This window comes from Myxocyprinus asiaticus, chromosome 8 (genome assembly GCF_019703515.2).
Source record: "Myxocyprinus asiaticus isolate MX2 ecotype Aquarium Trade chromosome 8, UBuf_Myxa_2, whole genome shotgun sequence".
Taxonomy (NCBI): Eukaryota; Metazoa; Chordata; class Actinopteri; order Cypriniformes; family Catostomidae; genus Myxocyprinus; species Myxocyprinus asiaticus.
This window is the reverse complement of record NC_059351.1, coordinates 42,275,837-42,302,500: the sequence shown is the minus strand read 5'-3', so window position 1 is coordinate 42,302,500 and position 26,664 is coordinate 42,275,837. Positions and strand designations below refer to the sequence as shown.

Here is a 26,664-nt window from a genome sequence, read left to right as displayed (position 1 = left end):
TGAGTAACCTGTGTTGCCATTTGTAGATCTCTGGATTTCCCCAATTTATTGGTCACATTATGTAGGTTTAAACCTACACCCTTTGTGTATCAGCTCAGTTAATTTCTTATTATGCCATTTGTGTTGCCGGCCCATATTCTGAGCCACTACACTACCATCACCTGCAAATGTTAGTGCATTAAATGCATGGATTGTATTTAAGGCTAAATTATACATACTGTACCTGCAAATTGTGTATTGAATTATGCATAATGCTGTTATGCATAATTTTTGTCATTCTCTTTTACTTATCAAAATGTTTTCTGTCCAACTACTCAAGGAGCCAAGCCATGGCAACCACAACATAAGCTAGACAACAAGCTCCATTGCACACCCGCTGTGCTCTTCATAAGCCTCTGTGTTCACCATAAATGCCGACAGTCTACAGACGGTGCAGTATGTGATCCATACACCTCACAGAATAATCTTAAATCCATTATAATGGGACGGGGACCAGACTGGAGGGGAGAAGGAACTGCTCTAAAGCTTGTAATATTTAAGCTATAAATCAGAAGGCCTTGCAAATATTAGGATGCGGCATTGACGTAAAATCTCTTTTAATTGTGCTAGAAGTGCTCCAAACAGCCTGGATGTGCTGCATTAAGCAACAGCCACTGAAATACGGGCTGCATAATGTGCCTAAGTGGTGGCAACCTCACCGGTTCAAAGCTCACCACCCTGTGGCACCATGCAGAATTGTAACCGCACTAAGCGATTTCTAATTAAATCAATTTAGCCGAGAGACCTTTCCACTCCAAAAGGAATTGTTGGTTGCTTTAACTGGCCCCTTAAAACCACCACAACTTACTTTGTAGAGCAATTTTAGGTTTTGAGACAGGAGAAATAGAGCTAGGAATAGGCATCACTAAACTCTTGTTTGTTGTTGTTCAATCATAATTTGTTTTTTGTCTGTTTTTATAAATATTACTAGTTTATCCCCAGACATTTTAAGTTGGATTAGTGTACTTTAGCGCTCTGCCATCTTTAATCAGCAAATCTCCAAAAGCCAGCCCCCAAACTAAAGTAAATCCATTGGAAATGACCACTTAATGGCAGAGGATTTCAATCAATTCAAAATTCACACATGCCCTGCTGTGCTCCAGTGGTATTGACATTGTACACTGCTCTAGGACCATTTCCCATTAATGAAACCAAACCCATAACCAATGAGAGACAGAATGAATCTGCCGTAGTTTAGAATAAATCGCCAACCTCTACCCCTCCCTATTCATCATGGTCCAAAGAACAGAGATGTACCTCCCCCTGAGGTCACGTTGATTCTAGGGCAATCAATGAGAAAGCTTTCCTGCAAAATGAGTACAATTCATGTTCAATAGAGACATAGTGGATATGTTAAGTGTTTCAGTGAATCAGGCAACTGTTGGGGGAAATTAAAAGAGCATGTCAGTGCCCATTTCAGCACCGATATTAAATAACATATAGAACTTGCAATCTTTCTGCCCTCTAAGTTGACTAAAGCAACACCTTTAATTTAAACTGGTGACTTCCTTAGCAAAACCATAAGAAGTGGTGTAAGAAACTTTCAGAATCTTTTTAATTTTTTTTATTTATATTTTGTTATCAGCGGTGACTAATACGATGTTTCAGGTAACAGTTAAAGGATGTGCAAGGAGGAGGCGGGAACCAGCTGAACAGTAAACATAAAGTTTTAATGTCAAACTTAACTTAAAACAAACATAAACATACACAGACACACATGCAATGTGGCTGCGAGCGTCTCTCTCTCTCTGGAACTGGTGCCTTCATCTCCCTTTATCTCGTTCTCCCACTGATCAGCTGGTCCACCCCGCCTCCTGTGAACCTGGGGGAGAGATGAGGGGAGGCGTGGAGAGAGGGAAAGGGCGAGCGGAGACACAGAGAGAGAGAGAGGAGAGAGAGAGGAAAACTTGCTCGCTGGCACCCGGACGCGCTGTCGCCTGGTCCTCAACCGCTCCTCTGCCCTCTGGTGGATGCCAGCTCACTCCTCCCCCAGTGGACGGACGGAACTGCTCCTGCCCTGGCGGATGGCAGCGGCGAGGACTCCGCAACAGTGCATCCCTCCTCCCTCCTGGGTTTCAGCACCACTGTAACAGTTAAAGGATGGTCAAGGAGGTGGCGCGAACCAGCTGAACAGTAAACATAAAGTTTTTATGTCAGAATTAACTTAAAACAAACACAGACACACATGCAACGTGGCTGCGTATGTCTCTCTCTCTCTGGAACTGGCGCCTCCGGCTCCCCTTTATCTCGCTCTCCCACTGATCAGCTGATTCAGCGCTGGCCACCATGGCCCAGCCACACCCTCCTCCTCATCACAGAGGTGTGCCCAAACCACACACTTCTGCACTATTCTGTGCCAACTTGTAGTGCAAGTAGTGCGAGTAGTATGTTAACTTTAAGTACTCGGATGATGCACTTTTTCAACCATCAAAATGAAGTGTGGAATGTTGGACACTTCATGCACTCAGCACACGTGGCTTGCCGTACATAGCGGAAGGGGCAGAGTTACCTGGCAGAGCTGCCGGTCTGACAAAACGAAGAATGTGGCAGCTAGCAAAGCTTCAGTTGATATAGCACCTTACAAATGTGAGTTGAATGCTTTACCATCACCCCACGGTGTGAATACGTACGTTGTTTAAGATACAAGTGTTGAACTGAGGTTGGCTAACGTGCTAAAGCTAGCGGCAACGCATCACGTGTGCTTGAAATGTCACTTCTGTCAGCTGTTAAATGGCGAATGCTTCCATGTAGTAAAAACTGTACACAAATTCATGCACTACATGGCTGTGTGCAAAGTATATTTTGTAAGGGCATAGAGTATAGTGTGACATTTGGAATACAGCTATTGTTTTATTGTAGTAAAAGTATCTTCAGTAACTGTGGTATTTCAGTTGCTAAGTTTTGAAAGGAAAGTAGCACAGATATTGTAACGGGGTTCATTTGTGGAGACAAGGAGGAAACGGGAAACGTGACTTCAACTCAGACAGGTAAACTTTTATTTCCTTAACTCAAAAACATTCATTTAAATGGAACACAGTCAATCATGTTTGTGTTAGCTCTCTCTCCCAGTCTCTAGCGTGCTTCCTCCTTATATCGCTCTCCCCATTGCTCACTGCAATCAGAAACAGGTGTTAGACAGATTGTGCTCAGGTTTGTGCACCCTTACCGCTTCTCTCTCTCCGGACAAACGCTCCATAACGCCCCCCCATCTCCACATACCCCCACCACCTGACTCCGAGCTCCGCCCTCTCCGGAACTACCATTGCCAATGTCACAGGAACTGCCTCCCTCCATAATTTCAGGAGGTTTAGGTGGTATATTTGACGTGCGTCGCCTCTATCTGTTCGTTTTACCTCATAATCGAGATCTCCCACTTGCCGTGTGACTTTAAAGGGCCCTTGCGACTTGGTGAGTAATTTGGAGCTCTGAATTTCATTTGTACTTTTTAAAGGTCCCTCCTCCCAAGCTTCCCGTATGACGTCGAGCACACAGTGCGCCGATGCCCATACAGCAGCTCGAATGGGGAAAACCCTGTGGAGGCATGTGGGACCTCTCGCACTGCAAATAATAGGGGTTCAAGCCACTTATCCCAATTTCTAGCATCCTCGTGTACGAACTTATGAATCATATTCTTCAGGGTTGTATTAAATAGTTCCACCAACCCATCTGTTTGCAGGTGATAAACACTGATGAGAATTGATTTAATACCCAATAATTCATACAGTTTGCGTAATGTCCGTGATATAAATGTAGTGCCCTGACCAGTGAGGATTTCTTTCGAAACCCCCGCTCAGGAGATAATTCTGAAGAGTGCCTCCGCAACACTACGTGCTGAGATGTTGCGCAGGGTCACTGCTTCTGGATATCGCGTTGCATAGTCCACCAGATCCAAAACAAAGTGATGTCCACGTACCATCTGCTCTAATGGCCAGACAAGGTCCATACCATTTCTTTAAAAGGTGACCTCGATCAAAGGAAGCGGGCACAAAGATGCTCTTGGGGTAGTCGGCGGATTCATCAGCTGACATTCATGGCATCCCGCACATCACCTGCGAACATCCCCATGAATTCCCGGACAAAAGAAATGGGCCATTAGACGGTTTAGTGTTTTTTCTCACCCTAAGTGACCCGCCATCGGACTATGATGAGCCGTCTGGAATAACATTTCCCGACGGCTCTTTATCAACAACTGGGTTGTATCTTCTTTTGTCTGAGCGTCCTGTGTCACTTGATACAACCCATCATTCATAATAGAAAAATACGGGTATGAGAGTTCAATGTCTGGCTGAAGGCATTAACCATCAATTACTTTCACTTAGTAGAAGGCATGTCTCAGGGTTTCGTCTCACATCTGTTCCAGAGGGAAATCCCCTGAAATGAATCTTGTAAGGGCTGGGGAAGTCGGGACTTCCCCCTCCCTTGCATCATCCTGACTTGGAGCTGATGTAGACAGCCCTGGCTCTGCCTCCCCAGCCAGCACATCGCAATCTCACATCTAATAAGTTTCTCGCAGGACCCATCCATACATATTCCTTTTAATAGAGTTTCAAATTTTGGCCAATTAGTCCCCAGAATTAGTGGATGGGTGAGGCGGGAACTAACCACAGCCTCCACTCTATGCTTTTGCCCCTGAAATTTAATAAAGAGTGTCACTACAGGGTAATCGTGAATATCCCCATGCACACACCGCACCTTCACCCTTTTATTTGTGCCCAAAGCCTCGTCTTGAACCAAACATTGTTGGATAGCGGTCTGATTACAGCCAATATCCAGCAAGGCTTGATATGTACTTCCCATGGCCCTCAGTGCTGCATGTCAGGGACAATGTGAGAGAGAAGAGAACAAGACGGATGGGATAGAGAGTGAGAGGGTTCTGCCCTTAGATACGCCGACAGATGGTCCTCAGCCAGTTGGACGGCTTCCTCCAGTGATGCTGGGCGGTGGCACTGGACCCACTCCACCATTCCTTGAAGGCAAAGGGTGGCCACGCGCATCCATTTTCATTGAAAGGAAGTGCTGTCGTTGCTGTTTGGAGCTGCGACCGACCCGCTGCGAGATGGACTTCTTCAGTTCGTCGTATACCAGGATACTCGCTGCCGGTAGTTGTTGCGGCATGAGCTGGGCTTCCCCGGACAACAGTGGGATGAGACGGAGCGCCCATTGAGCATGTGGCCAGCTTGAGATTTCGGCTATCCTCTCGAAGAGGTCTAGAAATACCTCCGGATCATCTTCTGCCCCCATTTTCATGAGGGCGACCAGAGGCATGGGGGCTGCTGTGTCTATGGTCACGGCCGAGGCTTTCTCCTGGTGCAGTAAGCTCCGGAACACTCTGCTTGAGCCCGGAGCACCTCCTGGAATCGGCTATCCTGATATTGGTGCAGATCAAGCAGAGCCTGATTTTGAGCATAGTGCATACTGGCGAGGGACTTGATGACTTCCGCCAATGGTGAGGACTCCATGCACCAGAGTAACGGGGTTCATTTGTGGAGACAAGGAGGAAATGGGAAACATGACTTCAACTCAAACAGGCAAACCTTTATTTCCTTAACTCAAAAACATTCATTTAAATGGAACACAGTCAGGGCATGTGTGTGCTAGCTCTCTCTCTCCCAGTCTCTAGCATGGTACCTCCTTATATCGCTCTCCCCATTGCTCACTGTAATCGGAAATAGGTGTTAGACATATTGTGCTCAGGTGTGTGCACCCTTACCGCTTCTCTCTCCCCGGACAAATGCCCCCACTCCCCATCTCCACTGATATATTTTAACCCTCATCATTCTAAGCCCACTTCATTTGGAAGATTCAAGGTGTTGATGTTATTATCCTTCCAAATTATGCCTGTAGTATTTGCCTGGGCAGAAACATCAAGATCCTTCAGTTATTTTTAGAGTCTCAAATAATTTCACATTCTAATAGGGCTTGCTCCACTGCACCGGCTTTAATTTCCTTTTAAGGTTTAATACCTTCACATGCACTATATAGAGTAAATATATAATATAAAGGCTGCTGGATTCCAGCCTTATAAAAGCAGTTACCTAAACTCCAGCCTTGTATAATTTTTATGAAATTTGGCTTGTTGTTTCTTGCCTGACTGTAATAATACTCCATAGCCAATGTATTTGATGTATCAGGAGCAAATGCTAATACCCTCAATTTGAATGCCAGATGGCAGCACTTCCTCCCTATCCATCCTGTCTGATGACTAGTCACAATGATCAGTCAATCAGAAGATCTATATCTGTCTGCATGGCTTTCATTGGCACCATTGGCCCTGTAACATCAAGCTCAATTGCTCTTTACTCTCCTTTAGACAGAGGTTTGTGGAAAGCAGGTCTAGCTGTGCTGCCCTAACACGTGATGTGATATAGAAATATGCAGTGGCCCTCAAAAAGTATTCGCACTCTTAAAAATGTGTGAATGTGTTTGCATTATATAAGAAAATATCAAACCGAGTGTAATTTTTTTTAAGAAACATAGCACAAACACACTTTTCAAGCAAAACATTGTACTAAAATGTGATTGTTAGGTTTTAAATTATAAAGCAATACATATTTTGTCCAAACATAAAACCAAAAAGTATGATCATTTAGTTTTTTTGTCTACAGATGAAGTCATGAACTAAACCTGTGGTTACTCTGCGAATTGTGAACTTGAGAGGAATTATTATTATTATTATTATTATTATTATTATTATTGCTTACTTAAACTCTTGGTCCAAGAGTTTTCAAATATTTTTTGGGCCAACTCTATTGTGTTTTCTGTGTCAAAACTAGATAATACCCGAGTTGGAACTTTTGAACATACACCTCTTCTAAGACTAGAATGGTCACAAAGGCAAACACCAAAGTGGCGGGCCTGAAATAGTTCTGTTTTTGCCTCCCGCATCTCAGCAGTTCCCAGAACCCCAGTGAGCCATCCTGGTCAAGAGGATACCACTGAGCCCTCTATAGTTCCCCTCAATAAGTGTATTCACAGGATCTTTTTTCCCACTGCTCAGCTTCTTTGAAGACACAAAATTAGACTTCTCATCCTGCTGAGGTGACATAAAACACAAATATCTGATCCATCTTGAATCCTTCTCTGCCTGGCTTTGCTTTTGTTGTGGCTTTTCTGTTCAATGCTATTTTTTTCCAGAGTTTCAAAATTGATTGCCCTTTTTTTGTCCCATAGTTCATGCTTGAGTCTGAATCCCTTTCTTTCTTTCCTCCTCCTCTCTCTCTCTCTCTCTCTCTCTCTCTCTCTCTCTCTCTCTCTCTCTCTCTCTCTCTCTCTCTCTCATACTTACAGCATAGAGATCCTATTTATCCAGTAAGTTTACAAAGACTTCTGGATGAAAAAATAATAAAACAGTGCAAATTATTGGAGGGATTGGGGAGATCTGACTGCCCAATTACAGGTTTAGTTCCCCCATAATTATGATTCTGTCAACATCACTCATTACTCTTTTTTTTTTTTTTTTTTTCATGGAACACTAAAGGACATGGTAAGGAGAATCACCATTCACTCAGTCACCATTTACTTTCATATTATGGAAATAATAAGAATATGAATGCAATAAAGGTGAATTGTTAAAGTCATGCAGGTTAGAACATGATGATGATGACAGAATTTTTTTTTTAATTTTTTTTTGGTGAACTATCCCTTTAAGACCTAAACTCCTATCAAAGGAAGTTAAAACAAAAGGTTAGGGGGTTATTTATTTACTTATTTATTTATAATTATTTTACATTTAAGTATATGTTTAAACAACATTTTCAAACAAAGTTTCAGTAAACACAAAATTCTGATTATTACAAGTTAGTCAATGTACGTTAAATAGACACTTGTGAACAGAAGTCACATTTGTCAGATGAGGTAACCATATCAAGATTAGTTTGAGTATCAAAATGATTTATCCTTTTTTTTTTTTTTTTTTTACATGTTTTCATATCACACATATGTCACAAAGACGTGTTATTAGGTTGTTTAAAATTTATTTAAGATTATTGACAGTCCAAGTTAACTTGGATAGGGTCATTAAAAGACATTTTGTGTGAGATGAACATCAACAGATTGCATCCCAACAATTACTGACAGAAACTCCTTTGAAAAGTCAACTCTCTCTCATATAAGGCAAATGCAAATTCAAAGGGCTGGGAGTGAGACATGGACAAGGCTGATCTTTCGATGTGAAACCCATTGAGTTCTGGAATTTAAACCTTTGCTCACTATGCCACCCCGAGGCATTTGACCTCATCTATCTCCAGCTAATCCATGTAAGAGAACAAAGAGCATATAGACAGTGGCCTTCCATTCATACAAGTTATTTATTTACATCTTCGAGGTCCTCTGTACAGTGACTTTCCTCGACAATTCCATCTAGGCTGTGACTGCAATGACTTCAGAGTTCTACCAAATAGTTTGCGGACTGTTCTGGTGTGTATTATTATTTAAGAAATGGCCTTGACAGTTCTGTGTGGATGTTTTGTTCCACAGTCATCAAAGGCAAGACACTGTGCTTCTGCAAACCATGCTAACACCCACACTTTGTACAAAAGAAAGAATGGGGAAGAAAAGACTAGCCTGAACAAGTATTGTAGATTTTGACATGCCACAAAATGTCACCCGCCGCCATCACTGGTTTCAGTGTGTCTGAAAGCACTCTCAGGATACAGTCTGATAGGCCATCTGAGGAGGCCCCGGGTGAGAGAGTTAAGGCGAGATGGCCCTCAGTGCCAGACAGTTTTGAGGACAGATTACAAAAAGCTTTATCTCACCAATCACCCTCAGATGTGTGCCTGTTTCTTGCCACTCTATTTTCAGAATATGTTACAGGTCCTCGAATATCAAGAAAAGAAGTAGAGAGGTGTCAAAGTCTTGTTTTGTTTTTTCTTGTTTTCTTTACACTCTGAAGTGCCAAAGCACCCTGACTTGAAGTGTATTTACACACCTCTGGGAAGTGTCCACTCATGTTTTCTTATGTACTGTACAAATGTGTTTACAAATGAGTCTTTCTTGCATTTGTGGACGTGCACATAACCTGGAGATGGGGTCAGGAATAGAAGATGCAGCCATCACAAATCTCAGTCCGTAACTACAACACTACAACACAGGATTTCACTAAAAATAAATTGTGTGTACTGATGCCGTTGTTTATTTGCACACGCTGCCTGTATTGTTGTTGCACTAATTTTGCTAAATTAATTATGCAAATTGTGTAGTCTTCTGTAGCCAGAACTTTGCCTAAAATGGCAAACGTCTAGACTGTCTTGCAGGTTAACCCTTAAATGCATACATTGATTCTTTAGTGACCTGGGACCTCACTCCATCCCCTTTACCTCTTCTTCTTTTTTCTTTTCTTTATTATGCCACCACCTCTTTATTATTCCTCAACCTTTCTCTTCTAATGTGATGAATAGGCTATCAATGACAACATAATGCTCTATATAAGATATGTAATAGTGTTGCAATTCATATTTGTGCTTCCATAAATAATTTTTTATGATTATTTCTGTCTCTACTGTACAAGGTTACTATCGCATGATATATATATATATATATATATATATATATATATATATATATATATATATATATATATATATATATATCTTTGTTTATTAAAAGACAATGACTACTTTTTTCAATAAACTGCTGACATGATCAGTAGAAAATATATACAATCATCTCTTTTAAACAAAATTCCACTTACCGCCTGCTTTCCGTGGACAGTAATAATACGCATTGTTAAATGTGCCTGGAAAACATTGTTGGCTTATGTTAATATAGTGCAATCTACAATAACCTTAATTTGCATAAAAAGAAAGTGTGTTTGTGCTAAAAATAATGACAATAACTTAATTTAAATATTGTGCAGTGCTATTTTTGTCCAGATAGGCAGGATTACGTGTAGTTAGGGAATACAGTGTGCAAAAGTGCCACAACTGTTGTGTTAATTTCCCCCTCTATATGTCTCACCTGCTGATGAGATGCAGCTAAACGAGGCCGCTTTTCTCTTACTCTTTTTCTTGCTCATTCAGAATGTTCGGACTTGGGCCTGGACTAGCCATCCTCCATATTTTATAACATCAATGAAAGGAAGGTAGCTTCACACTCAATCAGCTTGCTGCCTCTAAGCCCTGAAGAGAACATGCTTAGAGAGAGAGAGTAAAATACAAAGAGAGAGAGAGAGGGATAGAGAGAGAGAGAGAGAGAGAGAGAGAGAGAGCTAAACAGATCATATGGGAAGCAGGGAGAGTGGTAAATGAGATATACAGGTTGAGAGAAAAGAAGATGTGTTTAAATAAGAGGCCGAGTGTGTCTCTCACTCTCCTTTGCATAGTCTTGTCCAGTTTTGCAGAACAAGCCACTGTTGTTTTTTTTTGCACTCAGTGTCCCATTTCTTAACCGGGTCGTTGCGTGCTTCTGCTAGATAGCTGCACAAACCAATACACGCAGAGAGAAACTGCTCAGAGAGGGGTGCATTTCACAAGCTGCCCGTTTTTCTTTGCCAATAGGTTGCTTGTGTGTGATCTGTGCCGCTTTCCTACCAAATAGGATCAGACTAGGAGCAGCACAGTCACTTATTCAGAATTCAGAAGGGGAATTCATACGTTCCCTGTTTCCAAACAGAGCAAGCTGTTTCTATATGCAGCAATATTTGCACTGAAAATGTTGCAAGGAAACTTTGCAATACTTGTCTAAGGACTTTTAAAGGTACAGTTTACCCCAAAATAATTTTTTTTTTCTCTCTCATGTTTTTTCCTTCCATTTGACCTTCTTTCTTCCTTGGAACACAAAAGGAGATGTTAGATGGAAGGTTAGTTAAGTCACTATTCGGGCGTTTCTCCTTATATATATATATATATATATATATGTGGAAGGAAAAACGAGAGTAAAAAAAAAGTAATTTTGGGGTAAACTGTACCTTACCTGTTTGGAAATAGGGAACATATGAATTCCCCTTCTGAATTCTGAGCAAGTGACTGTGCTGCACCTAGTTTGATCCTATTTGGTAGGAAAGCAGCGCAAATCACACACAAGCAACCTATTGGCAAAGAAAAATGGGCAGCTTGTGAAATGCACCCCTCTCTGAGCAGTTTCTCTCAGCATGTATTGGTTTGTGCAGCTATCTATCAGAAGCACGCAACGACCCAGTTAAGAGACGGGACATGGAGTGCAAAAAACTGCAGCATCTTGATCCGCAAAACTGGACAAGACTATGCAAAGGACAGCGATAGACTCATTCAGCCTCATATTTAAACACATCTTCTTTTCTCTCAGCCTGTATATCTCTTTTACCACTCTCCCTGCTTCCCATTTTATCTCTTTATCTCTCTCTCTCTCTCTCTCTCTCTCTCTCTCTCTCTCTCTCTCTCTCTCTTTGTATTTTACTCTCTCTCTCTATCTAAGCATGTTCTCTTCAGGGCTTAGAGGCAGAAAGCTGAATGAGTGTGAAGCTACCTTCCTTTCATTGATGTTATAAAATATGGAGGATGGCACATTTTTTCCCCATTCTGATGGTTGATGTGAACATTAACTGAAGCTTCTGACCTGTATCTGCATGATTTTATGTACTGCACTACTGTCACATGATTGGCTGATTAGATAATCGCATGGATGATTGTTGATGCCAGATGGGCTGGTTTGAGTATTTGTGTAACTGCTGATCTCCTGGGATTATCACATACAACAGTCTCTAGAATGTACTCAGAATGATGGCAAAAAAAAACAAACAAAAAAAAAAAAAAACATCCAGTGAGGATCAGTTCTGTGGACAGAAATGCCTTGTTGATCAGAGAGGTCAACAGAGAATGGCCAGACTGTTTCGAACTGACAAAGTCTATGGTAACTCAGATAACCGCTCTGTACAATTGTGGTGAGAAGAATAGCATCTCAGAATGCTATTCTGAGATGCGGGTTGGCACTGTTTTGGCAGCACGAGGGGGACCTACACAGTATTAGGCAGGTGGTTTTAATGTTGTGGCTGATCAGTGTATAAGGAAAATCTTTGCATAGATTTCAGGTCTGTGGATTACTTCCTGGAGGTTAGAACGAATCACACAGAAAGTAGGAAGGAGAAGGGGATTTGGGGAATGAGGTATAGGGACTATGAGTTGGGGCGAAGGTCTTGATTTGCTGTCATCCATCAAAGCAGGCCAGCTGTGGGTCTGGCACACAGAGGGCAATGGTAAAGCCAGCAGCTTCGCTGAGATAAAGCCTCCCTGGCTAAGGCTCGTCATTACTGCCACGGCAGGGTTATGCTGTGTGAGACCATCTGAATTAGCAGGCCATTTGATGAAGCTCCCAGAAGAAGCATAAACTGATCCATATGAATCTAGCAGGCATTTCCCAGGCTGTAATTAAACTCCTATCTGTGGCCTCTCATGCCAGGCTAGAGTGCAAGGAGACCCAATCCTGCTCATTACCACGGCACCCAGAGTCAAAGTGCTAATGTTGCTATAATTACAGCCCAGGCTCTGGATCCAGCACGCATTGACTTTGGTCTGTGCTTATATCCTTAGCTAGATTGAGAAATGTAACTAAAGCAAAGCTAAAGAAGGTGCTCTCGGTTCTGATCGATGCTGCGATGAGTGGTTAGGATGCTGCATCATTGATTGAGTGCATGTTGGCATGAGTATAAAACTGTGTTTGAGTGTCACAGAAATTATTTACCTACTATGCCTGTTGCCAGCCATGGTTGCGCTGTAGCTGGAAGGCCTGCAATTAGTAAAATGAAGCGTTAAGATCCACTGCTTGAGCCAGCTGGCTTGATTATAAAGATATTCTTCTCTGCCAATGCTAACTGATGTACACTTGCATATGAGAGGCTAGTGGATTAATCAACCAGAATGGACAACCTCTGTTGAGACACACAGGAAATGTGTGCATAAACCCAAGAACGGACAAAGACTCAGCTTTCCCGACTGACCAGCCTGGTGGATATGGCCAAGAAGAACATGTTCTTGAGTCAACATCTTTATTGGTCCTTGATCAACGCTGCTATCAACCAGTCATGTGTCACAGTTAGGTTTAGGGGTTTGGCTGGGGAAAGGTTTTGGGCTGGAATTAGGGGCATGGACAAATTTCTTATCAATTGATAATTTGCCTCTGATTTTTGGACTTGGTTATGGTTAGGTTTAGAGCTTGAGGGTAGGGGAAGAGTTTGACCTTTGATTGTTTGATGGAAATGTTGTTGCATGATCGATAAATGATGTTGATCAACATCGACCATAATTTTGCCAAGCAGTGGGCCTCTCAAACCGAACACGTTGTTGCATCTGTCTGCACTTTATTTATTTATTTATTGTTATTTGTTTTACCATTTTTCCATGTAAACATGCGCTACACTAACATTCTTTACTTTGCATCTTTTTACTATCTAGTCATGACTGTTATCCAAAATCATAGTAACTATGTCACTAATCATCACATCCATTGTTCTAACCATGTTGTTTCAACAATATTGTTGATGACTTTGTGCAGGGGGTGGAGTAATACCTTCTGCAGAGATCAAATAGATGTCAAAGTCTTGACTCGGTAATGTAATGAAAAACATAGAATGCAATGCATGGTATAACATAAAAGGGCTATAGGGCATCCCTTAAGGAAAATGTGCCTTTTTTCTAGTCCCAAAGTGATGGCTTTGTTTGTGCACACTTGTTGCATATTTTGCTCAAGGTCATTATCTTTAAGTCCACTTAAAGATGCAATTAATGTGCTAAAGATATGTGACTAAAAATGCATTTGGAGGAGATACAAAATCATATACAAGAGATATTTTCCAAGCTCAATAATACTGTCACAGATGCAGACAAGAAAAAAAGTCTGGGCAGCTATAATGTACAAAATTAATAAATAAATGTCAGCACTGGAAACTAGCAAGAAGCTATGCTTCTAATCACAGGTGGTGATCTGTAGTTCCAACCTTTCAATTGTGAAATGCTGTTCACAAATTTTTATTAACACTATGGTTTCAGGAAACACCAAATCGTTGAAACTTGCAACCATAGTTGGCTAACAAGGCTTTTATGAAATGCACCCCAGATTGGTGGAAAGGAATCTGTTTCCAGGACCAACAAGCATGTTGATCTAGAAACATGAGCTACTTGGCAAAATCATGGTCACCTTCAAAATCTGTAGCACTATAAACCTCTTTAGGAATAGCCACTGTTGTAGCCATTTGGAGCCTGGCAAAGCTAATACAACCATCATGAACTCTCAGCTTGCTGCAGGGCTTGGAATGCCGTTCCTGTCCCATGACTCGTCCAGGTCAGCCAACACACCACACAGGCATATTGAAGCATCGGGTCTGAGCATGGTGGTGCATGGCCTTCTTTTGTATGCAACACGTGTTGTTGTCTGGGCTCTGGCGGTGGACCTCTGGACAGGCGATGGCGTGGCAGCATGGCAGCAGCTCTGTGATCCTTTGGATATTGACTGCCTGTACCAGTGTGGGACAATTAATACAATAACTCTCCTTGTCTCATTCATTCCCATACTTCATCAACTCTCACAACCAGTGAAACTTGTCAGAGAAGCAGATATTCATGCTAGGATTTAGAAGGATCTGACGCGTGAGATGAATTGGGATGCTTTAATCTTCAGGCTTGGCTAATCAAATCAAATCACAATAAAAGCTGCTCGGATGCATCCTTTGAAACTTTTCTGGGCACTAATGCCTAATGAGCCATACAATATTAATTGAATCACTTTAAATGTTTTTTTTTTTAGTAAGTTAGCAATTTGCACAATTGTTACAATTGCACAATTGTTAACCATGCAGTCTCCTTTTTATCTTTCTTTATCCAGTTTAAATAATAGTGATGATGAGCAATTAATTTCTGTTTTCGTTGGACTCTTAATTGGATAGATAGTGATGGAGAGGAGAAGAGAGGTGGCCAGGTGTGAAATAGCCAAGCCATCTTAGTTTTGTCAGCTTTTTTTTTGCAGGATAAGTGGCCCTGAGCAAAAGACAATGGAACATGAACTCTTGATTGATCCTTGAGGGGAAATTCAGGTGCAAAACAGAAGTGACATCAAACATAAAGTGCTAAAAAACACCATATATACAGTGCAATCTAGACAGTGCAAGAGAGAACATAGAGTGCAATCACATTAAATGCATAGTGTAAAGCATGAATGCATTCTCTGGTATTATCAGGTCGGAACTTGAGTGGGGAAAAGCGTCCTTGTTCAATATCATTGCTTGTCACTGGGGTAGCCCTCTCAGGAATGTGTGAGCGGGGGGGGGTTCGGTATTGCAGAAAGCAGCAGGCAATCTGGATCAGCAGTAGAGCTTCAGAGAGCATCATTGTTAAACGGATGTGCTAAATTCTGCATTATGAACTCCAGTTTTGAACCATATTTGAATCTTTTAAATGGAGTTGGCCTTTCTGATTAGTTTGTATTGAGGTCTTGTTCCCCTTGTTCCACTCCAGATCACAACATGGTAAAACACACTGGCCACTACAGAACATCTGTTGCAGCTTGCTACACACAGGCCAGTCCATTCTCCCAGATGCTTTTAGGATTACAACCTCCACAATCTTGCCCAGGGTGAAACCCCAAGACGAAGTCCAAAGACAAAGTGCATTAGCGATTCAGAGAGTATGCTCATTACTCAAATAAGGAAAGCTATTAATAGAGAGATTCCTTATGTATTTACTCACAAGACACATCCTGTCCTATCCTTTCCTTGTGAAATTGGAAACCCATATTTAGTTCAAATCAGTCTTTTCAAATCAAGGTATTCGGCTGATACAATCAGGGTTTTTGGGGAAGAACTAATTGCCAGATTTGCTGACGTTTGGAAGTTAATGGCACCGGAGTTGTGTTTGAGGCTCTTAGTAGCAAGTTAGACTAGATATTCCTCAAGACATTCCACTAGATATTAACACAATGTGAATGTGTTATGTATATGTGAATATATTTATTAATGTTTTTATTTAAAATTGTCTGGATGTCTGTGAGGCAGTTTCAAGGACTGAATCTATGCTGTTGACATTCTGACACTGTTAATGAATATTATTGTTATAATTTTGTCTCAGTGGTGCTTCTTAATGTGCTTAATGCAGTTTTGCGTTCAGTGGGAAGTGAAACAGATGTGAAGCCTTTGGCTATCTTTCAAGGCTCAGTAAACTGTGCTTCAAGCAATCAACATGATTGAAAACATAGAACAAATACAAGTTTAAATATGCAACTCCATCGATCCCACAACAGAGCACATTATGTATACAATGGGGCCTGTGTGAGAAAAAAAAATGATTCATCATCGTAAGGGCTTGTAGTTGTAATTAATGTGCAATAAGATGGCTATACACTTAACATATCTTCAGTTTTTATTTGACCCATGTTTGACCCTTACCACAACAGCAGTGCTCAATGCTAAGGATTTTTTCTACTGGACCGGTTGGGCCAGTGCTTCAGATTTTTACTGGCCCTGCCAGAATTTTCACTGGCCCCAACACAAAAATGACAAATAGCTGTTTTTACCATCATGGCTTTAAAAAATATGTCTGAAGATAAATATTTTTTACATGCGTTTTTAATACAATGTCCCCCAGGGGCCTGGGTAGCTCAGCGAGTAAAGACACTGACTACCACACCTGGAGTCGCGTGTTCGAATCGAGGGCATGCTGAGTGACTCCAGCCAGGTCTCCTAAGCAGCCAAATTGGCCCGGTTGCTAGGGAGGGGAGAGTCACATGGGGTAACCTCCTCGTGGTCACTATAATGTGGTTCGCTCTCGGTGGGGCGTGTGGTGAGTTGTGTGTGGAAGCCGCGGAGAATAGCGTGGGCCTCCACACGCGCTATGTCTCCACGGTAATGCGCTCAATAAGCCACGCGATAAGATGCATGGATTGATGGTCTCAGACGCGGAGGCAACTGAGATTTGTCCTCCGCCACCCAGATTGAGGCAGAGTCACTACGCCACCATGAGGACTTAGAGCACATTGGGAACTGGGCATTCCAAATTGGAGAGAAAAAGTGGATAAAAAATAAAAAATACAGTGTCCCCCAAAATTAAGTCACATTTATAATTTGCAAGATATGATTTATGCCTTATGTAATCCCATATATACGCTTTACAGATATAAATTCATAAATGCATCATATTAACCTCAGCCGTCCTGCCATTTACACATGTGCTTTTAAGCCAAGAGTTCTGTGGAGGAGATGATGGGTTTTCGGTCACCCGTTTTGTCATGCAACTTTTACCCATGTGTAGTGTTTTCACAAGAAGAATCAAAGATTATTCACTGAGTTAAAGATTTGATTATTGGCTGAGAGAACAGACTTGCTAATAAATCTGTTGTGATATTAGGCCTAATCTGTGAATTAACAATGTGTATATAACATGAAATCAGACGTCCCAAACAAGACCAACACTGACTGATATACAAAGAACAAAAACAAAAATACCTGTATGGTCCAGAAATGAGACATGTAACAGGTGTTTTATGAGGATGATATGAAGTAGACTGTTTCAAATATTCATCTTCACCCTGCAGCTGAACAGCTCTGATAATAATAGCCTAATAGCCATAGTGATCTTGCTTCTTTTCATATCAAATGCCATTATCATGTCGAATTAATGTTTACGTTTTGAAACATTACCTAATTAAATGTATACTTACATTTTGGATATTGAGCAGACACGTGTATAACTGGGGTTTAACAAAGTTTATTACCTCTCATTCGGTGCTTCATCTCTAAAGGCGAATTAATGAGAGAATATGTGTTTGTTTTTTTACAGTGGAAATAAAACTAGCGCGCTGTCCCTTTACGAGAATGCATGCGTGTTAAACAGTCTACACTGCACGGAGAGAGATGATGATGAGACATATGAACGGAGAGACATATATTTTCAGTCCTATAGAAAGAAACTGCTGATTCCTTGTGTTCCAATTACTAATTTTCACCAACATGTAATAACGAACAATGTGGGTATTTCGCGCATTGTGAACACGGAATGTGCTGGGATACTTAAAATGTTGCACAAGACGTTAAATCCCACTGCAAAATTCATTAAGTGGGTTTTTCCTGCTATTTTCTACACATTGGTTATAGCTGCTGCTAAGACACTTGGAAAAGAGCGAGGACAGTGCTAGGAGAGTGTGTTTGGTGTATGTACAATCTTGTGCATGGCACGCTACTGTGCCTTGGCGCGTCCAGTATATTATGCATTTGCACGTCTTTGCGAGATAAATATACTCGCGCTCGCTGCTCAATTAGAAGACTTCATTCGCTCTGTGTAATTTTTGTGCTCTTTCGCTTGTTGTTTGCTTGCACTAATGTTATAAATGCAGCACTGGCCCGATCAGGCAAGTGACAGTTCTAGCAACTGGCCCGAATCTTTCTCACACTGGCCCCGGGCCATCGGGTAGTCCTTATTTTCGAGCCCTGAACAGGTCTTACCTTAACGTTATATTAGTTATATTGAAAAGGGAAAATGATGGGGTCATTGTTTAATAAGTTTCCAGTATGTATTTCACAAACTAGTTAACAACTTACCGTGATGACACCACTGAACTCCGCCCTGTCTGCAGAGCCATCATCAGCTCAGAGTCTGCTCTGTAAACAATGGAGTCGGATCGCGCTCTGCTGGACAAACTACGCTATGACACCAATTCTAAAGCATTGTTTTCTGCATTATATGTTCTGAAAAAATGTATCATATCGCCGCATATCCGTAAAATAATATCGGCTGACTGATATATTGGTCGGGCACTAATATATATATATATATATATATATATATATATATATATATATATATATATATATATATATATATATATATATATATAAGCAATACCACACGAGCAAGAGTGTGATATGGCCCTACATCAGCACTGCTGTGATTCAGCCGCGGCCGAGTGCCGTAGGTAATCACAGCAGTGCTGATTTAGAGTCATATAGCATGATTGCGAGTGTGATATTGCTTATATACAACAGTTCAATGAACAAGTACATTTTTAAAAAATTGGAAAAACTGAATACGGTCATAAAAACGCATTTGTGCATGAAACTACTTTCCAGATCAGAATCTGCCATTGCTGGTTCAAAACAAATGATGTGTCTAAGCATCTCAAAAACATCACTTTAGAACTACTAGTATCACGGCTTGTGCTGTTTCTAACATGTTATTGGAGAAACAAGGATGTGTGTGTGTGTGTGTGTGTGTGTGAGAGAGAGAGAGAGAGAGAGAGAGAGAGAGAGATAGGAGTTTGTGCAATCACCTGTTGAAGATGCTGTAGTCTGTTAGTCAGCTTTCTGAAGATAATATCATTTTGGTGAAATTCATCCATATTTTCTCGGTGGAAAAATAGCTGTCCAAGCAGGGGTACATGGTAGCTGTTGCACAAGTGTATTTCACTATAGAAACCGTAATCTCCTCTGCCATTTTAAACAGTAAAATGTGGAATGTGGAAACTCCGGTAAGAGGTAAGCACCTTGAGTTTGTATAAATAATCAGTCTGTTATGTCTATCAGCTGTGATGAACCTTAATGCTGAAGTTGTTAGTTTAAAGCCATTTAAATTATTTCCTAGCTTTAGTATTGTAGTAGTGTGACTCTGCCACATTAGGACAATACTTATACATGTGCAATCAGTTATTTTAATGAAAAGAAAAATACGAAAAGGGTAAATTACTGATAAAAGTGTGTATATGTTTAATTTAGCATTTGCAATTATGTCCTAATTTAAGTTTCATGGTATTTCATAAACTGGTAAATGTGAGTTGGGTTGACATAACATTATATCATTGCTGTAATTTATATTATATTTCTGAGGATTATTTATTTATATAATTGTGGGAAAAGCCAGGGACTGGTATATTGTACTGCCTTCCTGTAGAGGGAAGGAGGACTTTCATTTTGATTGTAGAGCCACCTGAAAAGGAAGGCCTACCAAGTCAAGGAAGTCAAGGAGAGTGGGTGGGATTTTCCTAGCACTAAATATCTGGAGGATTACTTGATTTGGGGGCCTTTGGCCAGATAATACTTTTCTCTTTTTTGGAACTCTTTTGTGAAATACTGGCTCAAGGATATCCAAAAGAAGAAAGGTTTATTTATTTATTTTTTGTGCTTTTTGACCACACCACTTGTTTGTTTGGATTATTATTTTTCTGTTTGGAGGACCTTTTCATTTCATTCAAGGATTGCAGACTCAGTGGACAATTAGTTTGGGGAATATTTAATTTTATTTTATTTTGTTGGACTCTGGACAATTTTTCACTACTCTGCTGGTCATTCAAGATAAGTGTTTGTTTTGTTATATTGCTATGATATGTTTGCTATTTTGATTGATGCTTATGTTCACAATATTAATTTCCTGTATAAGAGTGGCATTTTATATTTGTGGATTGGAAATACAGTTTAGAGTTTTTTCCTCTCTTTTTGTGGTGACTTTTGGTTTATCCATTTTTGTAAGCCGAAAATGTTACAGTAATAATACGAGCGATCACGGTGTGCTGTTGAATGTAAACACTGACTGACGCTGACTCGTCACCAACTGGCTCATATTACACACAAAAATGGAGTTTTGCCACCACCTGCTGGCTAAAATATGTAATGTCACAAAGTTAAATTTAACATCTGCACTGCTCTTACACTTTAGTTTAGAATGGCACAAACACAAGCGCAGTGATACACACAGTGAAGCGTCCGTGCTCATGGAATGTCTCTTGTCCAATCAGATTCGAGGACTGGAACTAACTGTTACATTAGTAGTAGTATTACTAGAAGTATTATTATAATATAATGACAATTCTATAATAATAATCATCATTATAATAATCGTAAAAATAATATGATTATTAGTATTACAATTTTCAATGGAAATTCGGTCATGTTATGTCCGCTAGAATTGAAACCTTCACACAGGATTTTGATGCCCATTCCTTATGGCAAAATTGTTCTGGCTCAAATTAAAAGAAGATTGTTTATGAACAGCAAATTTATTGACATTCCACAGATGCTAGATTGAATTTAGGTCTGGCTTTTGCCTGAGCCTCTTCAGGACCTTTTTTGGCACCATGATGTGGCTTTGGGTGTGTGTTTCTGGTCTTTGTCCTGCTGAAGGAAGAATCATCCTCTAAGTCCCAGGGCTCTTGTCATTTGCAGCACTGTATTTACCGCTTCATCCATTTTCCTTTTTCCTTTAAGGGTTTTGCACTCCTTGCCGCAAAGAAGCCTCCCCAAAGCTCAATGCTGCCATCACCGTGCCTCAATGTAGTTAATAGCTTTGTGTTGAGACCTAAAACACCATTGAATCTTTCTCCACATTTCTGAGTCTGTCTCATGCCTCTGGGCAATTCTAGCTGAGATGTGAAAACCCACTTTTTTTTCTTTTTTTTTTTTCTCAACAAAAGCATTTTTCCTACCACCCTTCCATGCCAAATATGTGTGCTATTGTAATCTTATAAACATTTATCGGTGTTCATAAAGGACTATGTGTAATTTAGAGTTGCCATATTCTTCTCTGGTTTATACACTTCTCTTGTTCAAAAACTGTTTATGTATTTATTTATTTATTTATTTATTTATTTATTCCATAGTCTTATATATGAGATTAAACCAAGGGATTGTTTAATATTTTAAATGCAAATCCAGAAAAAATAAATACATAAATAAATAAATAAAATAAAATAAATATAGCACTACCTTCATGTGCATTACATAAACATCCATATTTAAACACTGTGTTCAGAAAAGAAAACAGCGACTTCCATATACACTCTCTGAATTTGTCTGGGCATTGGGATAACAATTATGGTTAATTGGTATTTGCAAACTGAATGTAATAAAATGCTTATGCTAATGGAAAATCTGGTGTTTGAAAGATGTCTAGACATTACTTATCTATTACGACTGAGCCTTGATTACAGTACATAAAAGTATTGTATCTACATAAGTTTCTGGGTGGAGTGTAATCACTGTCATCAGTGTTGATTTGATTGGGCCTATTCATCTGACTCAGAAGAGGAAGTTGTCAAAGGCTGTGAGGGTATGTGCTTTGCCTCGTGTGGCCGACAGTACATTAAACCTGGCATTGGGAGGCCATGTCCATCTGCAATTAATTCATTCACTTATTAATGCAGTGAATTTGGGCCACTGCCAAGCTCTACCAAAGTAAGTCTGTCAGACTTGGCATCAAGAAAGTAGTTGGGAGATGCCGTGTTGGTGGGCGGATTCGAGCGTATCAGTAAAGCTCCAAACATTAATCCCTTTCTGTCTAAAATCTGACAGAGGCTTTTAACTAACCGGTGTTCATGAATCCAGGCCAGACATTGGCAGGCCCCCTAATCCCTCACAGTTTGGATATGAAGATCTTGGATCAACATTTGCTCACCAGTGGCATTTCTGATTTGAACCCCGGCCAAGCCACACTTCCAAACTGTATTGAGCTAAATGGCTGCTAAGACGGACATCTCCATTGGCATAGCACTTTTTTTTTCCTTCTACTTATACATTTGTAGCGTGAGAGCTCTTGTAATGAAATGTTTATCCGAAACACCATTTTATTGATCTGTTTGTATCTAGCTAATTTCAGAGAACTAATGGAAAATTTGTGGTTAGTGGGAATAAAGCAATTACACACTGAGAGACCCTTGAATGAGAGAGCAATGAGTTTGGACAGATTTAAACTAGAAGAACATGTTTGATTATTGAGTGGTTTTGGTACCACCCTGTGGTTTAACCTTGTTTTAAATGGTGTCCATTATGATAATATTTACTGCCTGCTATATTATGTTTCTTGCCATGTTGAATATCTTTGATCAGTGAGTGGGGATTATCATAATAATAATAATAATAATAATAATAATAATAATAATAATAATAACTAGATGAAAAATGTGATGAAGGAAATGTAAGTGGTGCTTTCAGTGGCAAAATTCGTTACCACAATGTCCCACCAACTGCCCCACGTTGAAAGAGGCCACCCCCACGACAGTAGGATGTTCAGTTGCAGTGATATGGGTGTTGTTCTGCAGTTGCCAGGGTAATAAATGGCTGCTTTCTGTCCCGAGTCAACCCAGAAGTCTCTACGTTGTTCTGGTGCAGAGATATGTGTTTTACTACTTGGTTGCTAGGGTGAGCTCATTTGGTTGCTAGGCAGTTGCCAGAGTGATACTAACAAGGCTCAATTCTAGCCTGAGTCAAATGAACCAACCCGGAAGTATCTACGATGTTCTGATGCAGAGAGATGTGTTCTGCAGTGCGGTTGCTAGGGTAAACTTATCAGGTTGCTAGGCAGTTACCAGGGTGATACTCAAAAGGCTTCTTACTAGACTGAGTCAAATGAGCCAACCCAGAAGTCTATACGATATTCTGGTGCAGTGTTACAGGTGAAGTCAGAAGTTTACATACATTTAGGTTGTCATTAAAACAAATTTTTTAACCACTCCACAGATTTCATATTAGCAAAATATTTCATATTAATATTAGCAAACCATAGTTTTGGCAAGTCGTTTAGGACATCTACTTTGTGCATGACACAAGTAATTTTTCCAACAATTGTTTACAGACAGATTGTTTCATTTTTAATTGACTATATCACAATTCCAGTTGGTCAGAAGTTTACATACACTAAGTTAACTGTGCCTTTAAGCAGCTTGGAAAATTCCAGAAAATGATGTCAAGCCTTTAGACAATTAGCCAATTAGCTTCTGATAGGAGGTGTACTGAATTGGAGGTGTACCTGTGGATGTATTTTAAGGCCTACCTTCAAACTCAATGCCTCTTTGCTTGACATCATGGGAAAATCAAAAGAAATCAGCCAAGACCTCAGAAAAAAAAAAAATTGTGGACCTCCACAAGTCTGGTTCATCCTTGGGAGCAATTTCCAAATGCCTGAAGGTACCACGTTCATCTGTACAAACAATAGTATGCAGGTATAAACACCATGGGACCACGCAGCCATCATACCACTCAGGAAGGAAGATGAATTCTGTCTCCTAAAGATGAATGTAGTTTTGTGTGAAAAATTCAAATTAATCCCAGAACAACAGCAAAGGACCTTGTGAATATGCTGGAGGAAACAGGTAGACAAGTATCAACATAACCAGAAAGGCTGCTCAGCAAGGAAGAAGCCACTGCTCCAAAACCGCCATAAAAAAGCCAAACAGTTTGCGAGTGCACATGGGGACAAAAATCTTGCTTTTTGGAGAAATGTCCTCTGGTCTAATGAAACAAAAATTGAACAGTTTGGCCATAATGACCATCATTATGTTTGGAGGAAAAAGGGTAAGGCTTGCAAGCCTCAGAACACTATCCCAACCATAACGCAAGGGGTTGGCAGCATCATGTTGTGGGGGTGCTTTGCTGCAGGAGGGACTGGTACACTTCACAAAATAGATGGCATCATGAGGAAAGAAAATGATGTGGATATAATGAAGCAACATCTCAAGACGTCAGCCAGGAAGTTAAAGTTTGGTCGCAAATGGGTCTTCCAAATGGACTATGACCCCAAGCATACCTCCAAAGTTGTGGCAAAATGGCTTAAGGACAACAAAGTCAAGGTATCGGAGTGGCCACCACAAAGCCTTGACCTCAATCTGACAGAAAATTTGTGGGCAGAACTGAAGTGTGTGCAATCAAGGAGGCCTACAAACCTGACTCAGTTACACCAGTTCTATCTGGAGGAATGGGCCAAAATTTCAGCAACTTATTGTGAGAAGCTTGTGGAAGGCTACCCAAAAAGTTAAACAATTTAAAGTCAATGCTACCAAATAGTAACAAAGTGTATGTAAACTTCTGACCCACTGGGAATGTGATGAAAGGAATAAAAGCTGAAGTAAATAATTTTTTCTACTATTATTCTGACATTTCACATTCTTAAAATAAAGTAGTGATCCTAACTGACCTAAGACAGGAAATGTTTTCTCCGATTAAATGCCAGGAATTGGAAACACTAAATTTAAATGTATTTGGCTAAGGTGTATGTAAACTTGCATAAAAAGTGCTCTGTCTCCTGAGTCAGATGAGCAAAGACTCTACGACATTCTGTTCTGAAGATCCATTTTGAATGTAAGTCTATGGGGGTGGTTGCTAGGGTGCCGTAAATGGTTGATTGGTAGCCCGAGTGAAATTAACCCACACCCATGTCTGTACGACATTCTGATTGGGAGATATGATAAGACGGATGTTTGTCATTGTTGTCATAGTAGGAAAAAAATCCCTTTCCATAGTAATCTATGGGACTTTTCAGGACAGTTTTTTGCCTCCCAGGGGGGCACCGTACCCCCCACCCCTTAAAAAAAATTCATAGCACAGGTGTCCTCCATTTGACACCTCATTCGTGGGTCTACGCCAAATGGTGCGGGACGAGTTAGGTGCCGATGTTTTGTACGGAAGAAAAATAGTAAGTATGTGAGATTCGCAAGCACCACCACTAATAATAATAATAATAATAATAATAATTGTCCGTGTTCAATACAAGTTAATCTCAATCAACTGCATTTGTGGCATATTTTGTATTACCACACAAATATTTTTCACTTCGTTTTAGTTTAGTTTATTATTAGTGGTTTTAGAGTTTCAGTGTTTACTTTTTTATATCATCATGGCAACAAAGTTGTAAAATTGGATTTGACTTTGAACAGAAAAGTTTATTAAGCGATTTCATCACACTAAAAGCATGTTTGTGTGCATATTGTTTACGTCTTGTAGCTATATATATATTTTAACATTTATGGATTGGCCTCATTCACTTCCATTGTAAAAGCCTCACTGTAATCCAGTTTTAGACAGGGTGATTTCATTAGTATTCATAGATGATCCTACATAGCATTCACATATACAATTTTGTATGTTTTGTTAGACTCTGGAATGTACAATGTCAACCTATTGACAAAATTTCAAATGATAACACTTTTTTGAATTTACAGCTTTAAAGACACACATATCTTTACAAATTCTCTGACGACTGGTCGGAACATAAATTTCTAGAATATTTCCAAGGGTACAGCTGTTAACTGTGCTAAATTTATTACAAATACAATAAAATAAACCCATTGATTCAACATTTTATTTTATTTCCAAATCCTTGGTACATCTCTAAAGTTGTCCATATGTAAAAGTGTTTACATTTTAAATGTTTTCAGTATGTTGATATTTTAGGTTTCAGTGTCTATGCAAACATACAGAAATGTACATATGCTAGAACTTCACTTTACGCACTAATATCTGCTAATACTAATGAGATCACATTGGCATAGATGTCTTGTGTGTGGCATCATGTGGCATCTTATCCCTCAGCATCTCTGCAGTTCTCAGCTCTGAGAGCTTTGATAAAGCGCAGCTTGCACCACAGTAGATCGCTCTTCTTTCCTCCATGTCTCATATCTCTTCTTCTCCCACAGAGAGGGGTGGCAGGGAGCTCTGTTTCCCTTTCTAGCTCTCGCTTTTGTTCTGTTTTTCTCTTTTGTTGAGTTTGTTTTGACAGCGTCTTTTACCACTGCTCATGGGGGTTTGAATCAACTAAGGAGTTAGCTGCTTTATTTTAACATTAGCATGATAGTGTATTTGATTTCACACAAAGTTGTCTTTTTCATTCCTTCTGGTTGAGAGGACTTGTAGAGTTGCTCATGCATTTACTGGGTGTAGTCTACTGCAACACTCCTCAAAAATGTTTATATTGT

General features: G+C 40.2%; 1 protein-coding gene across 3 annotated transcripts in view; it reads left to right on the top strand.

The window, feature by feature from the left end:
* The window catches only part of LOC127444566 (catenin alpha-2), a 784,313-nt gene that overhangs the window by 445,977 nt on the left and 311,672 nt on the right, over window positions 1-26,664 (top strand). The window lies entirely within an intron of this gene.